This window comes from Suricata suricatta, chromosome 14 (assembly GCF_006229205.1).
Source record: "Suricata suricatta isolate VVHF042 chromosome 14, meerkat_22Aug2017_6uvM2_HiC, whole genome shotgun sequence".
In the NCBI taxonomy this organism is placed as follows: domain Eukaryota; kingdom Metazoa; phylum Chordata; class Mammalia; order Carnivora; family Herpestidae; genus Suricata; species Suricata suricatta.
Genome location: NC_043713.1, coordinates 37,024,996 through 37,038,654, shown reverse-complemented (window position 1 = coordinate 37,038,654; position 13,659 = coordinate 37,024,996). Strand labels below are relative to the sequence as shown.

The following is a 13,659-nucleotide window of genomic DNA, read 5'->3' as shown; positions in this document are numbered from 1 at the left end:
CATTTTGAAAATAGGAAGTAAAATATTAAAACAGCGGGAATGACTAACAAGACCATTGAGAATTGTGAATAAATAAAAATAACATTTCTTAGGGGCATTTGAAACCCAGGTTCTTCAAAAAAGCTTGGTGACAAACCTTAATCCCCATTCCAGTTTTGCACAAAAACTATGTTTATTGTTATCAGTCAGGTCACATTTTATTTTATTGAGTTTTATATTCAGTGAGTTTTAACTTTCTTGGAGTCTTGCTTCAGAGGGCTCTTGACAGAATCGTTAAGCAATGAGGTCATGCTTGATTACAATGTGTTTTTGTCATCAGTTTGTCCTATTCTAGCAACCAAGGCTATTAGTCAAATACGTGAGGAGATTTCTATAGGTTGAGGAAAATCACATCAGTGAAGCGGTCTTATCACTCCTACGGGCTGGTGTTTCCATCATGGAAGTATTTGACATCTAGAGACTAAGACTGGAGTCAAGAACTAAAAGATGAAAGACCAAAACCAATCCAATCTAATTGGCAGTCTGAATCCCAGGCCTCCTCATTTATAATCCAGACCTCTTTTGGATACCCTCAGATGTGCCTCATAATGTTGTCTGAAACATTGTGCTGAGAAAAAAAAAGAGTAACTTTTTTCTGTGTTGAGATGACCCCAAGAGCACTAGGTGAGGGTGTGGGCTGTAATCATGTGTCTCTCTTGCACCATTGGAATAGTGTGCTTTGAGGTACATGTCAAAAAGGTACAGACCCAAAAGAGTGGACATGGTGGGAGGGCATTATGAATAGTAGTGCACCCTCAAAAAGGAAATAGTTAAGAAACTAAGTCTGCTCAATAAAATGTCATGTGGTCCTCTGTGCATTTAAGCTTGTACATTTCTTTCATGAGCTAAATCAAATATCTTCCTGTAAAATGTGTGATATTGATTTAACTGCTTCAATATTTTACTCTCCTCCATTAAATGAGGAGAATAATAGGACTAGGATGTTTGAGAGGATTCCATGAGATAAACTATGTAAAAAAAACCAATGGGCTTAGCATATTTATTGCACATAGTAGAATTATGTCTATGAAAAGTATTAATGATTGGGAAAATGCTGATGTCATAATGTAACAATAAAAACGAGGACACAGAATTGTGCAGTTGGCATAATTATGTAGATGTATTGATAGAAAAAGCCTAGAAGGAAAAAAATAATTGGAGATATTTTTAAATCTTGAGATATAGATTATTTTCTTCTTGTATTATATAAATTTTTATATATTCTGTATTATATGAATTTTCTACAAAGCACATACAAAATATGCCTAGGGAAATGTAAAATTCACAGAAGTAAATGTCAACCTGCTAAAATTCCTTCTTTTGGATCTTACTGTTGGGTTCTTGGAGGGAACTGGCATGTCTTTATTTGCTAACATTTACTTACTAGTGTACATCTCATATACACTAAGGAAATAATACTATTTGATTCTAATTCAAATCCTTTCTATCCTTATAAACCAATTCATTTACCTGTAATGAAAATTTAGCAGGTAGAGAGCTATGTGATCCTGTTCTCTGAAATCTCCTCCAGCCTCAGGTGTTGAGACCTGTAAATCTTGATTCTTAGGTGCTCGTTTCTTTCCCCAGAACCTGTGTCATTCTTTTAGCAGAGAAAAAGCTCGAAAGAATCATATCTTCTTGAGAGGTGCAGGGGTGTATAACTGTAGTAATGTGGCACTTCAGACTCCAAGCATATTCTACAACCCATTATCACTATAGAAATAAAAAGAACCAGGGAGACTCTGCGTGTGCTCTGATTAGCTATATTGAGGAGCAATAAGCCAGGAAAGGCTGTTGTCCTTAATTTGCAGCGCTTACACTTATCAGTAAACGTTATTACACTTTGACATTTTCAGTGGTGCTCAGCGTACCTGTAAACATTTCCCCACCAGTACGCCTTGCTCTTACCTTATAATTATGAAACACTATATGTATTAATCTAAATGAAGATATTATACCCATGAGAATTAATCATGACTGGGAGAGTTCTCAGTGCATCAATCAATTATAATGAGTCAGCCTTCATGCTATATTCTTATTGCCTTTAAAAACAAGTATGCATAATTTTATAACTTACTCCTCTATACACTTCCCCCACCTCTTTGATGATACAGTTTTCTAATACTATACTGGATTTGGAGAAGCTTATCTCGGGACCAAATCAAATTCTAGAGTTGGGAGAGGCTTAGACCCAATTAGTGACTAGTTCAAACTGCTAGTTTTATAGGAGACCATAGCCTAAAGAGATTAACTTTGTCCAAGAATCCAAGGGTCAAGAGTAGAACTCAATCAAATTCTGTTTCATTACATCTCGGAGCCTTTTAAAAATCCATGGTAACCATTCTTTGGCCCTTATAATAATAATGTGCCAGCCTAAGCTACTTTCTTCTATAAAGTTCCTCCAGCTTTGACTTATTTGTAGATAATGTCATGAAAACATTTTTGATGAGGAAAAACCAGAAGAAGGATTAAAAACTAGTTTGTAAAGCATTTTAAATCAATGTTGACTATAAGTCACTGTTTTATTCAAACAGCATAATTCTCTGTACATAGAGCAGACAAATGGAAGTATGTCCTACAAAGGCCAGAACAGATAGATCATAATTCTGTAAGTAGCAGTAAAATCCTCCCAGTTTCTCAGTAACTTTTTTATTATTTCTTTCTGCCTATGTCACTTTTGGAAACTTAGACCAAATCATTCATTGTTGGGAAGTTATAGCTGTGATGTTTCAAAAGCTTTGTGCTATGGATGAAGAGAGAATTTCAAATTAATGCCATGTTGAAACATAAAAAAAAATTACTTGCAATTTGTACTTAGCATTTTTCATTTTCAGAAAATTATCAGTAAAATGAGTGACCTTTGATAATGAGGAAATTCTGTATTTTTTCTCAAACTTCCTTTTGCATTCATTCACCATCTACTTTGGTGACCAGCCCATGTACCAATTACTGTATGAGGTCTGTGGATATGATCTCTGTCTTCAGGGAGCTCACAGAGTGTAGAGGAAAAACATATACACAAGCAAATTGTCATGATTTCATGTGACAGATGCCACAGCATAAGCCCCCAAAGGCACAGTAGAGAGGGCAGAGGATTAACAAGGGGAACAATAAATGAGCTGAAATTTGAAGGATGACTCCAAGTTTGACAGGCAGATTTGGGAGGAGGGGGTGCACAATATGAATTCAAAAATAATATTCTAGAAGGAGTAAACATCATTTAAAAAGTACTGAAGGGGTAAGAAAGTGTGATATTTGTAGGTAACTGAAAATGATTTATTGTCGCTAAAGCATAAAATGCATTATAATAAGTGGCACACTTACTACAGATAGGGAGATATATCATAAAAAGTCTGTCAGACTGTGTTAAGGAGATTAAATTTTACACTGAGGCAATGAGAAACCATTCAAGAATTAAGGTCAGGCAATGGCATAGTCCATCAGAATGTTAGAAAAATCACTATTGCCATTGTCTGTAAGAAAGATTAACGGGCAAGCATCCCTTAACCAGGAAGATCAGTCAAGAGGCAATATACTACAAATCCCAAGCAAGAAACATTAGAGCCCAATGATCTAAGGAAGTCGTAGTGATAGTAGCAGTGAGAAAGAAAGGGAGGATAAATCCAAGAGATGTTTCATAAATAGAATCACCATGATTTAGACATTGGGCAGGAGACCAGGAGGAAAAGAGAGAAGTCAAGGGGACAGGTTGACATATGAGAAGGATAAACCCAGTGGCTTTGGACATTTTAATGGGAAGCTCTCATGGAATCCATGTAAAGATTCCAGTAGGCAGTTGGATAAATAGGAAATGTCTTATGTAGAGACATTGATTTAAAAGTCATTTTTATATAGGCAGTTAAAGCTATGAAAAATGTGAGTTATCCCAAGGAGATCTATACCAAAAGAAAAAGAAAGCTGAGGAAGAGCCCAGTGAACATGTTTGTTGTGCTGAGGAAGAGCATTTTCAAGAGACATTGAGAAGCGTAAGCCAGAGTGATATTAACAAAATGGTGGCCATCAATCCCCCGACAAAGAGCGACGATTACTTAGCTCTACATAAAGAAAACCAGTCCTGAAGACCTCTAGAGTCCACTTAAGAAACTTAAGCAACCCAGTGGAACAAAAAACCTGAGAATAACCACACAGAAAGGGGTATCTGCATCATCCCATCTCCAATCCAGCTTTGCTCAGCACCGATCGGGAACATCGCAGCTGGAATGACGCCCCTTACTGGGGTAGAAGCGTGGGTAAAGCAGCCATCTTTTAGAGAGCATGGCCAAATGGGAACTCAAATTGAAAGTCATTTTAAAAAATCACTTTTACATAGGACAGACTTGAAAATATTTGAAATGCTTATATGAAGAAATGTTCATGGAAATGGATAATTTGAAGTCTCAGGAAAGAAAGGGGGAATTGATAAAGTAAGGTTCCAGAACAGACAAGAGAGGAATGCACAGAACAGGTGATTGTGTGCCCTACAGCCCAAGTATTATAAACCAAGATGAGCATGTTGTGTGTTTGGCCTATGATTTTATGATTAAAAAGGAAAACTGATGTGGAATGACTAAATTGCTCTGGGGACTATGTTCATGTAAATGTATCTAGAAAAGCTTCACCTATATATTATAAATTTCAGATGCTGTTTTTTTTTTTTAAATTATTGATCAAGGAAAGATAGGGAGATACAGTGCTAGCCTTTGGCCAGAAAAATTTCCTGCTGTCACTTCTGCAAATGATCACATTGTGTTTGAAACAAGATTTCTTAAAGATCATTATGTATTATGACAATATATATTTAGCAGAAAACTTTTTAGAAAGAACTAAATTATATGGGAAATGGCATTGCATCCTTAATAAAGGGATCAAATTGGTCTACAAGCACGTTACAGCTATCTCCTGTTTTCAAGGAGTGCATTCTGTCATCAAAAGAACAACTTGAATTATTATCAACAAACCACACTGGTTTAATCCAAAATGCCAGTTTGATATATATGACAGGGGTAACATCAGACTCTCTTGAAAATATGAAAGATTTTTCTTCTGAAAAAATACCATGGGATAAAAAATGTGGCTGTGTGTTCAGACCCGTGACAGGACCACCACGGGCCAGAACTCCTAGGGATACCGTTTATACAGAATACAATGGAGCTGTACAACACAATAACCCTGCCAGTGTAGGGTCAAGGACCAAAAGATTCAGGCCTTCCCCAAACAGGGAACAAAAGTCCGCTTCAGACACAAGAATCTGAGCCTCAAGTAAGACCAGACAGACAGACAGACATTGCAGGACTTTCATCTTGGCTTTGCAGAGGCTGCGGTAATATCAGAAACAAATCAAAGGGAACTCCACTCATACTGGATATTCCTTAGCGTGGGATTTTCACAGATTTTTCCAGCGGATAGGGGTGCCTTTTCTAGCAAAATGTATATTATAACTTTTTTTCTTATTTTGCAAAAGAAGTTTACTTTATCTTTCTGGGTCCTCTGCTTCTCTATCTCGTTGTTACTAATTAGTCAAAGGAACTCGAGGGTATCTATCAGTGTTTTAGGACTAGTCTAGAACTAGTAATGACAGGTAGTTACAGGTGAGAGAACACAAAGGGAGTAAGGCAAGGTCTTTATGTCCTTCAGTTAGCTAATTCATTCATTTAATCAACAAACACGTTTGCGCATGTGTTTTGCAGCAAGCAGCGTGCTATGGACTGGCCAGCGGCCGGGCCAGGAGACTAGGAGAAGGCTAATGGTTCAAGGGACAGAGCGCATGCTGAGAGAAGGCATTATGTGTAGCAAGAAATGCAGGCGCATCACTGAATGGAGGCACCAGTGTGTTTTCTGAAAGCCGCTTTTTTAAAGCCATAATTCTTCCAAATGTGTTGAAAATTGTCCTCAGCAGCTATTTTAACTTTACACGGATGCAGCGCTTTTATAACAGGAAAATGTTCATATTTTCAGCTCAAGTTCTTAAGTGGGGAAAACATGACAGATGCTTTTGCTAAGCCTACGAGATTGATTTGAACTGAATTTTAATTAAAATTATTCAAAGAGATGGTGAAAAGTTCTCTCATGACTGCCTGAGTCCTTCAAAAGTTCTGCCCTCTCTAACGAAAGATGTAGTGTCATACCTAAATCAAGATAGCAAGACAAAAAGAAACTAATCAGCTATTGATTGGTTAAGTCATGAGGTTTTACTGAATGTTGTAATGGAAAGATAATTCTCATTTTACTTTTGCCAATTATAGAGATACTAACTTATCATGATATTATGCCAAGAACAGCATTAACACATTGATTTACGAACATTTCTATAAAAATTACCTACTGTGTTCAGTATCTATCTTTGCATTTTTTTTTTAAAAATTTTGTTTATTATCGATACAGAGAGAAACAGAGCATGAGTGGGGGAGGGGCAGAGAGCGAGAGGGAGACACAGACTCTAAAACAGGCTCCAGGCTCTGAGTTATTTGCACAGACCCTGACACGAGGCTCAAACCCACAAACCATGAGCTCATGACCTGGGCCAAAGTCGGGGGCTTAGCCGACTGAGCCACCCAGGTGCCCCTAGTATTGCATTTTTGATATAGCAAGTGCCTCATAAATAATGATGGTTTGACAACACACTGATTCATTTATATTTATATTTAGACTTTAACATTATTTTTGAATAAATGAGTTAGGAAAGCATCCAACTGTTCTTTTCTTCTCACATGCCAGATGTCAACATAATTTCTTCAAGTATAATCATTTCCAACCATGGTCATGTTTGTTCCTCAAAAAGAGAGCTATAGGGAACGGTACCATGTTAAACAAAGTTGAAATTTAATAAAAGGTAGCTACTTTTTTGCGTGGACCTCAAGCATATTGTAGTATAGAGGTGGAATTTAAGGAAAGGTATTAAGCAGGCTGTGTTGTAGCTTATGAACAAGTAATAAATTGTATCATGTATCTTGAATGTATCATAGATAAGCTGCTATATAACGATTTCAGATAGCTGTGAAATTAGGTGATTAACTAGTTGTTACTTAACCTTCTAATTTCTGTATAAGTCTAATTACATGAAACAGATACTACGCTTGATCTTAGCCAAAAGGCCTAGAAGCGATTTAATTACATGAAACAGAAGTTGGTGTTTTGATTTTTTACTTTGCTTTTCTGTTTGGAGTGTCATTGTAACTACTGTATTGTAAATGATGGAAAATAATTGCATATGTTAAAAAATATGAAACTTTATAAAGTAAAATAAAATAAACAAACAAACAAAAATAAAAAATTTAAAAAAAGTGATTAAAACCAAAAAAAAAAAAAGAAACTTAATTAGCAACCATTGTTAAATTCTTTTAATAAACAGTGCTATCTTAGGTATTCTGAGAGATAAAAAGATGAATTAAGTTTGCAACTCATCCCCATCTCACAATATACAGTGGAAGCAGCTGTGATCGGTACTGTAATAACTGAAGGAACAACATCCAGGCCCAAGGTGCTGCAGGGAGCAGAGAGATTGATCTCAGTTGGGGAAACCTTTTAAGTGATGTTCACCAAGCAGAGCATTAGGTACAACGGGGAGAAATGGTGCAAACGTACGGCGTGGCCCTTTCCTCCTCTTGGGGAGAGAAGACTTAGACATAACATGATTAGAGGATAGTATAGAGACAATATAATGCAATGTGCAATTGCGTACAAAAGAACAAGAAGTCTCTAAACAGAAGTAAAGGCTCGGAGCATTCCGTAGAGAAAAAAATTGGGATTGCCTGGAGAGACTAGATGATACCTTGCAGCAGATGGACCAGGAGATGGGCTGGGAAGTGCTGGAAGTATGTCCAGAAGCTGCACAGGGAAAAACCTTCAGTGATGCAAACGACGAACATGCAAGAATGACCGCAGCCTGTTCCGTGACCTTAGAGACCAACCTGGCTGAAGCAGGTGGCTTTCTTTGGGGAGCATTGGAAAAACAGAGTGGATGCCTAAGGAAGGACCGGATGGGGTTACACCATGAATGCTGCGATAAAAAATCTGGGCTTGATCTGATAGGAGCAGGGAATTTTTGCAATTTGTCCAGCAGCCGAGTGACACATGGAAAGCAGCTAGAAAGACACACTAGAAAGATTAGTCTGGCAGTTATTGCTTTTCTGAAGAATTGCCTTATATAAAGTTCCTCTAGACAGTTCAGAATCTGTAAAACATTAGACAGATGTGCCATATTATTATTACCTTAGATGCCTCCAGAAAACTAATGAGTGTGTATATAATCCTAACACTTGTAGAAAGTGTTCTCTAGAATCTTGTAATTGAGACTTGGAAGAAAGCATTTAGTCAACCTGCTCTACCGTAAAGGAGTAGATGAAAAACAAATATAATGGATGAGCATTTGTTAAAACAACATGCGAGAAACAGAAGGGAAATGTTACATGAAAAGGAAGATTGATGTCCTAAAAGACCTGTCTCATATTTTAGGAGCCTTTAGAAGGTGTCTTGAGATTAAAAAAGAAAACAACAATAACACCTTCCTTTCACAAAATAACGTTTAAGGGAGAAATATCTTTGGGAATTATAAACTGGTGGTCTCAACCCTAATGCCTGAGAAGAGACAGGCTCCCCAGGCTGCCAGCATTTACTGTAGGTAGTAATCAAGACCTTATGAGGAGAAAATGAGGGCAGATCAATTCAATTTCCGCTCAGGACACAGAAATAGATCTTAGTGATAAGGAGGTTATAATGTGGCTGATTTTCATAAGAGTTAGTTTGGCATCTGCTATACTTGGTATGCTTTTTAGTAAGCTGCAAGCTTACAGTCTGCGGGTCTTCATGTAGGCAGAGCTGATGAGGGTTTATATCTAGATATTACTTAATGGAATCTCATCATTAAAATTAAAACATTTTTCTGTGGCTGATAAAGTCAGTGGTCAAAAGCTGGTGCTAATGGTGTTGAAGTAACAGAATTGCCCCTGCAAGTGCTCTCACTTTGTCCTGGAGTCACTTACCAGCTGGGCTCCCTGCTTCTCCCTGAATCACAATGTGTGTTGTCACTAGAGGAACCAGACATGAGTGGTGGAACCAAAGAAATTCATCATCGTTTCTAGTAGAAAAAAAATCCCCTTAAATCCTGCTTGGGCACAAGTCTAAACAGTACAATTGAGTCTAACAGTCAAAAAAACCTATTGGTTCAGGGGCACCTGGGTGGTTCAGTTTGTTAAGCATCCGACTTCAGCCCAGGTCATGATCTCATGGTCTGTGGGTTTGAGTCCTGCGTCGGGCTCTGTGCTGACAGCTCAGAGCCTGGAGCCTCCTTCAGATTCTGTGCCTCCCTCTCTCTTTGCCCCTCCCCTGCTCACACTTTCTCTCTCTCTCAAAAATAAATAAACACTTTTTTAAAAAAGCTCCTATTGGTTCAGTTGAGACAGCTAGTATGTTACAGTAAGAAAGCTGATTAGTTTAACTGATTTGAACTTTTTTCCCCCCACTCAATTAGTCAAAAATTAATTTACCCTTGAGACCAAGAATATTCATGTGACACATATGATAGCTGGGGAACCAACAATCATACCAGGTAGCACCTGTGCCAGTTGTATTGCTTTCTCTTCTCCCACTGCTGAAATTTTCACTGCTCTCTTCCACACAGAACTCATTCTTTCTAGCCTCTGACAGCTCCGCATTAATCCACTCCTCACAGGTCCCTGGTGTCTAGAGCATATTTATGTCCTGATGCCTCCTCCTCACCAGTGCCCACATACCATTCAAATCCTAAATTTAAGGGGCGCCTGGGTCGCTCTGTCAGTTGAGTGTCCGACTTCAGCTCAGGTCATGATCTCATGTTTCGTGAGTTCGAGCCCCGCGTGGGCTCTGTGCTGACAGCTCAGAACCTGGAGCCTGCTTCAGATTCTGTGTCTCCCTCTCTCTCTGCTCCTCCCCTGCTCATATTCTGTCTCTCTCTCTCAAAAATAAGTAAACATTAAAAAAATTTAAAAACCCACCAAAATCCTAAATTTAAGTCTACAAACACCAGTTTGGCTGAGAGGTCAGAAAGGGCAGGGCACCTGAAAAACCTTCTTCAGCATCTGCGAATGACTCTCAGGGCTTGTGCGATGCCCTGTCCCATGCTCTCTGCCCCTTGTGTCTCAGAAACGTAGTGCCTCACCTGTGCTTCCTGTGTCTGGGCAGGAAGGATGCTGAACTTGACCTGAGCCGGTGCAGCTGTGCTCAGTGAAAATTCCACCCACAGCCCAGCCTTTCTTGTAGATGTGTGCTCAGCCTGGGAAAAACATGAAAGGTTTTCCTTAAATTCTTCTTTCTGTTTCTGTATTACCAGTGGCTTTCCAATGTTGTTAGTATTTCTTCTAACATTAGTTACTTTTAGGAATTTCTTTGTACATCTTCTGTCTGGTCATATCTTATTTCTAAAAACATGATTTGTAATATTTAAGAATAATCAAATGTTCTCTGATAGCTATTAAATGCTTAGGTGTTTTCTTTAGGTTATTTCTCTAGCTATAATAAAAGGCATATCAAATTTTTCTTATGTACTCCTTCTCTGCTAACCATAATCTTATTTTTCATAAAATGGTAAGTTAAAAGATATGAAAGAACTCTGTGCCAAATGAATTCTACTGAAATGTTTTTAAGTGTTTTCGTAAAGGATTCACATATCTGTGTGACACAGTGATTTCTTTTGATCCACTTTGGTCATAAGGATCTTTAGACCTGACACGCAATTTTATAAAGCTAGCTAGCCATTAGGTTAGTGATCTCTTTATGAAGAAAGGTTCCTTTCCCGTGGCCTCTACTTATAAAATGTTCAAATTGCATTATGTTCTTTGAGGGTTTTTTTTTCATTGATCCAGATAAATCTTGCTTGATGCCTTTTCAAAGAACAGCTTATCAGAGAATTTCGAGTACCCTCCTGGCATTTCGAAATTGCATATTCCCTGGATAACAGTTTTATTTGTTGTAATTATAAAGCTTCAAAGTTCCTAAAGATATAGCTAATGCAGAAAGACAGCTGTGTGAAGTACTATTGGCTGCCTTGATTTCTTGCAGGCTCTGAACTTTTCCTTTTATTTCCATACATGAACCTGCTTGTCACACTTGGTAAGCTTATATTTTTAAGCTGGCTGAGACACTTTATACCTACTGTATTCATAATCTATCAATCATTTAAAATGTATAAGATTCATAATACATTGTTTCTTCAGAGCAATAATGTTTACAATTCCATCTAACACCTTTCTTTTTGGTAGCACAAATAATTTCATGGTTTATTACTAATCAAATGTTTTATCAGGTTATGAAATAGCATTACATATAGAATATTTTTAAACAGTTCTTTCCTAAGTTTACACAAGCTTTTTTTTAGTTTGTCAATGAATAAAAAACAGTTTGATTCTCTTTACAACTTAATTTCAGTTTCAACTAAAACACAAAAATCTTACCATATTGTCTATATTAAGAAATAATGCAGATTTTCTCTGGAACTTGAACAATTTTCTTATTGTAAGTTGCTTCAGATGTCCCTCCAGGGGAGCCTGGGTGACTCAGTTGGTTAAGTGTCCGACTTCGGCTTGGGTCATGATCTCACGGTTCGTGAGCTCAAACCTCACATCGGGTTCTGTGCTGACAGCTCAGAGCCTGGAGCCTGTTTCAGATTTTGTGTCTCCCTCTCTCTCTGCCCCTCCCCTGTTTGCACTCTGTCTCTCTGTCTCAAAAATAAATAAACATTTAAAAAAAAAAAAAAAGAAGTCCCTTCAACTAAAGCAATACTTAACAAGTGTAATCTGTCCGACTTGATGGAGTTTTCATAAGTACATGAACTAAGTGTCAGGAAGTAGGTTTGGGACTTAGGAGTTCAGAACTGGTTTTATTTTTATTCCTTTATTCTAACCTTATTTTATCTCAATGTTATTGTTCAGGTTCTTGATGAGTACGACCCTATCAGTCCTGACTCAGAAGGACTCTAATGTTGGTCCCAGAAATTCTTTCAACATGCTACTTGTCCCCCTGGCTATGATTTCTTCAGAAAAAGAGTCAAGTGAGGTCTCAGTGAAATAATTCCAAGAAAACCTGTGATGCCCCATCCACCTGAGCTTCTGAGACCAGTGCCACTGAAAACCTGCGACCTTCTCGGTCCTCCGTGTCACTCACACTTGTTACCTTTGGCCAACCACTGTCCAACATAGGAACCCCTCAAACCCTTCTCTCTCCTGACTTCTGTCACCAGAGACAGCTATTTCCAACCTAAATCTTTTTCATGTCTTACTAACTCCTATGTCCTGCAGCCCTCACTTTCTTTGCTGAGCATTTCTCCATCTCCTGGCCTTGAGAGAAGCTTACGAGGCCTCTGGGGATAAGGATTCCCCAGCAGCCCTCTCCAGAGAAAGCCGCTCATTCTACCTCACCCTTTGTGTCCCAGGATTAGATGATGATAGGCTGAGGCTGGCATTTTCCTCCTCTCTCGGTGTGGTTTCTTTAAAAAAAAATTTCTTTTAATGGTTTTTATTTTATTTTTGAGAGACAGAGACAGTGTGAGCAGGGGGGGGAGGGTCAGAGAGAGAGGGAGACACAGAATCTGAAGCAGGCTCCAGGCTCTGAGCTAGCTGTCAGCACAGAGCCCGATGCGGGGCTCGAACCCACAAACCGTGAGATCATGACCTGAGCCGAAGCCGGATGCTTAACTGACTGAGCCACCCAGCGCCCCTCGGGGTGGTTTCTTGATCGTTCTCTACGGTGCTGGATAAAGACCTTCTTTTGGGTTTTATGACGTCCCACCTTTACTTCTCTCTGCCTTCATTGACCCCTGTCCTCTACCTACATGTTGAAGAGTTTAGAAGCTGGTGCATGGTAACCTTTACAACCCATCAACTACCATCTTCTGAAGTGATTTCATGTCTAGGTGGGTGATTCATGAAAATGATAGCCTCCTAGAGCCTTGGTCTGCCTCACTCCTGCTATCTTCTGTCCCTGTTTCGGGTATCTGCATGCCTCAGTTGTCAGCCATATGCAATATGTGATAATATTACCCTGTAATAACCATATGTTACAGAGCTGCTATGCAGGTTAGTCACAGGCAAGAAAAGGGAGAGCTCACTGATATGGAAATTCACATTAAAGAATTTAAGAGGAAGGGGTGGTAGCAAAGAAACTGGTGAAAAATCCACTCATAGGCAGCACAGTTTTCAGGAACCTGGATTAAGGCAGTAGCATAGGTAGTGAACAATGTCAGTTTTCAGAGACATTGAGTGAGGTAAGAATTGGGTATTGAAATAAGAGGTGGTAGAATTTAGTAACCCCTTGGATTTGAGGTTTCTAAAGCAAGGAGTGGAGGCTGACTCCAGGGTGTCTAACGTGGGACACTAGTTTGATTGTAGCTCTTTTAATGGAGGCTGGTGATTGGAGCAGGAGATGATTAATTTTAGGAATTCTAATCAGTCAATCCATGGAAAAAGAAATTACATGTATGTGTTTAGAGTTTCGAAGAGGGGGCAGAATAAAAGATAAAGTTTGTGAAATCATCAGCATACAAATATAATTGAAGTTATGAGAATAGATGAAATTACCCAGGGAGAATATTTGGAATTATAAACACAGTAGAGTCCTTAAGAATCCCAACGTTGTATGAATGACCGAGTCGAT

General features: G+C 38.6%; 1 protein-coding gene and 1 pseudogene across 23 annotated transcripts in view; one reads left to right on the top strand and one right to left on the bottom strand.

Annotated features, from left to right (window-relative positions):
- Positions 1-13,659, top strand: part of DTNA (dystrobrevin alpha) — a 255,612-nt gene that overhangs the window by 13,869 nt on the left and 228,084 nt on the right. The window lies entirely within an intron of this gene.
- LOC115278603 lies at positions 6,998-7,142 on the bottom strand (annotated as a pseudogene).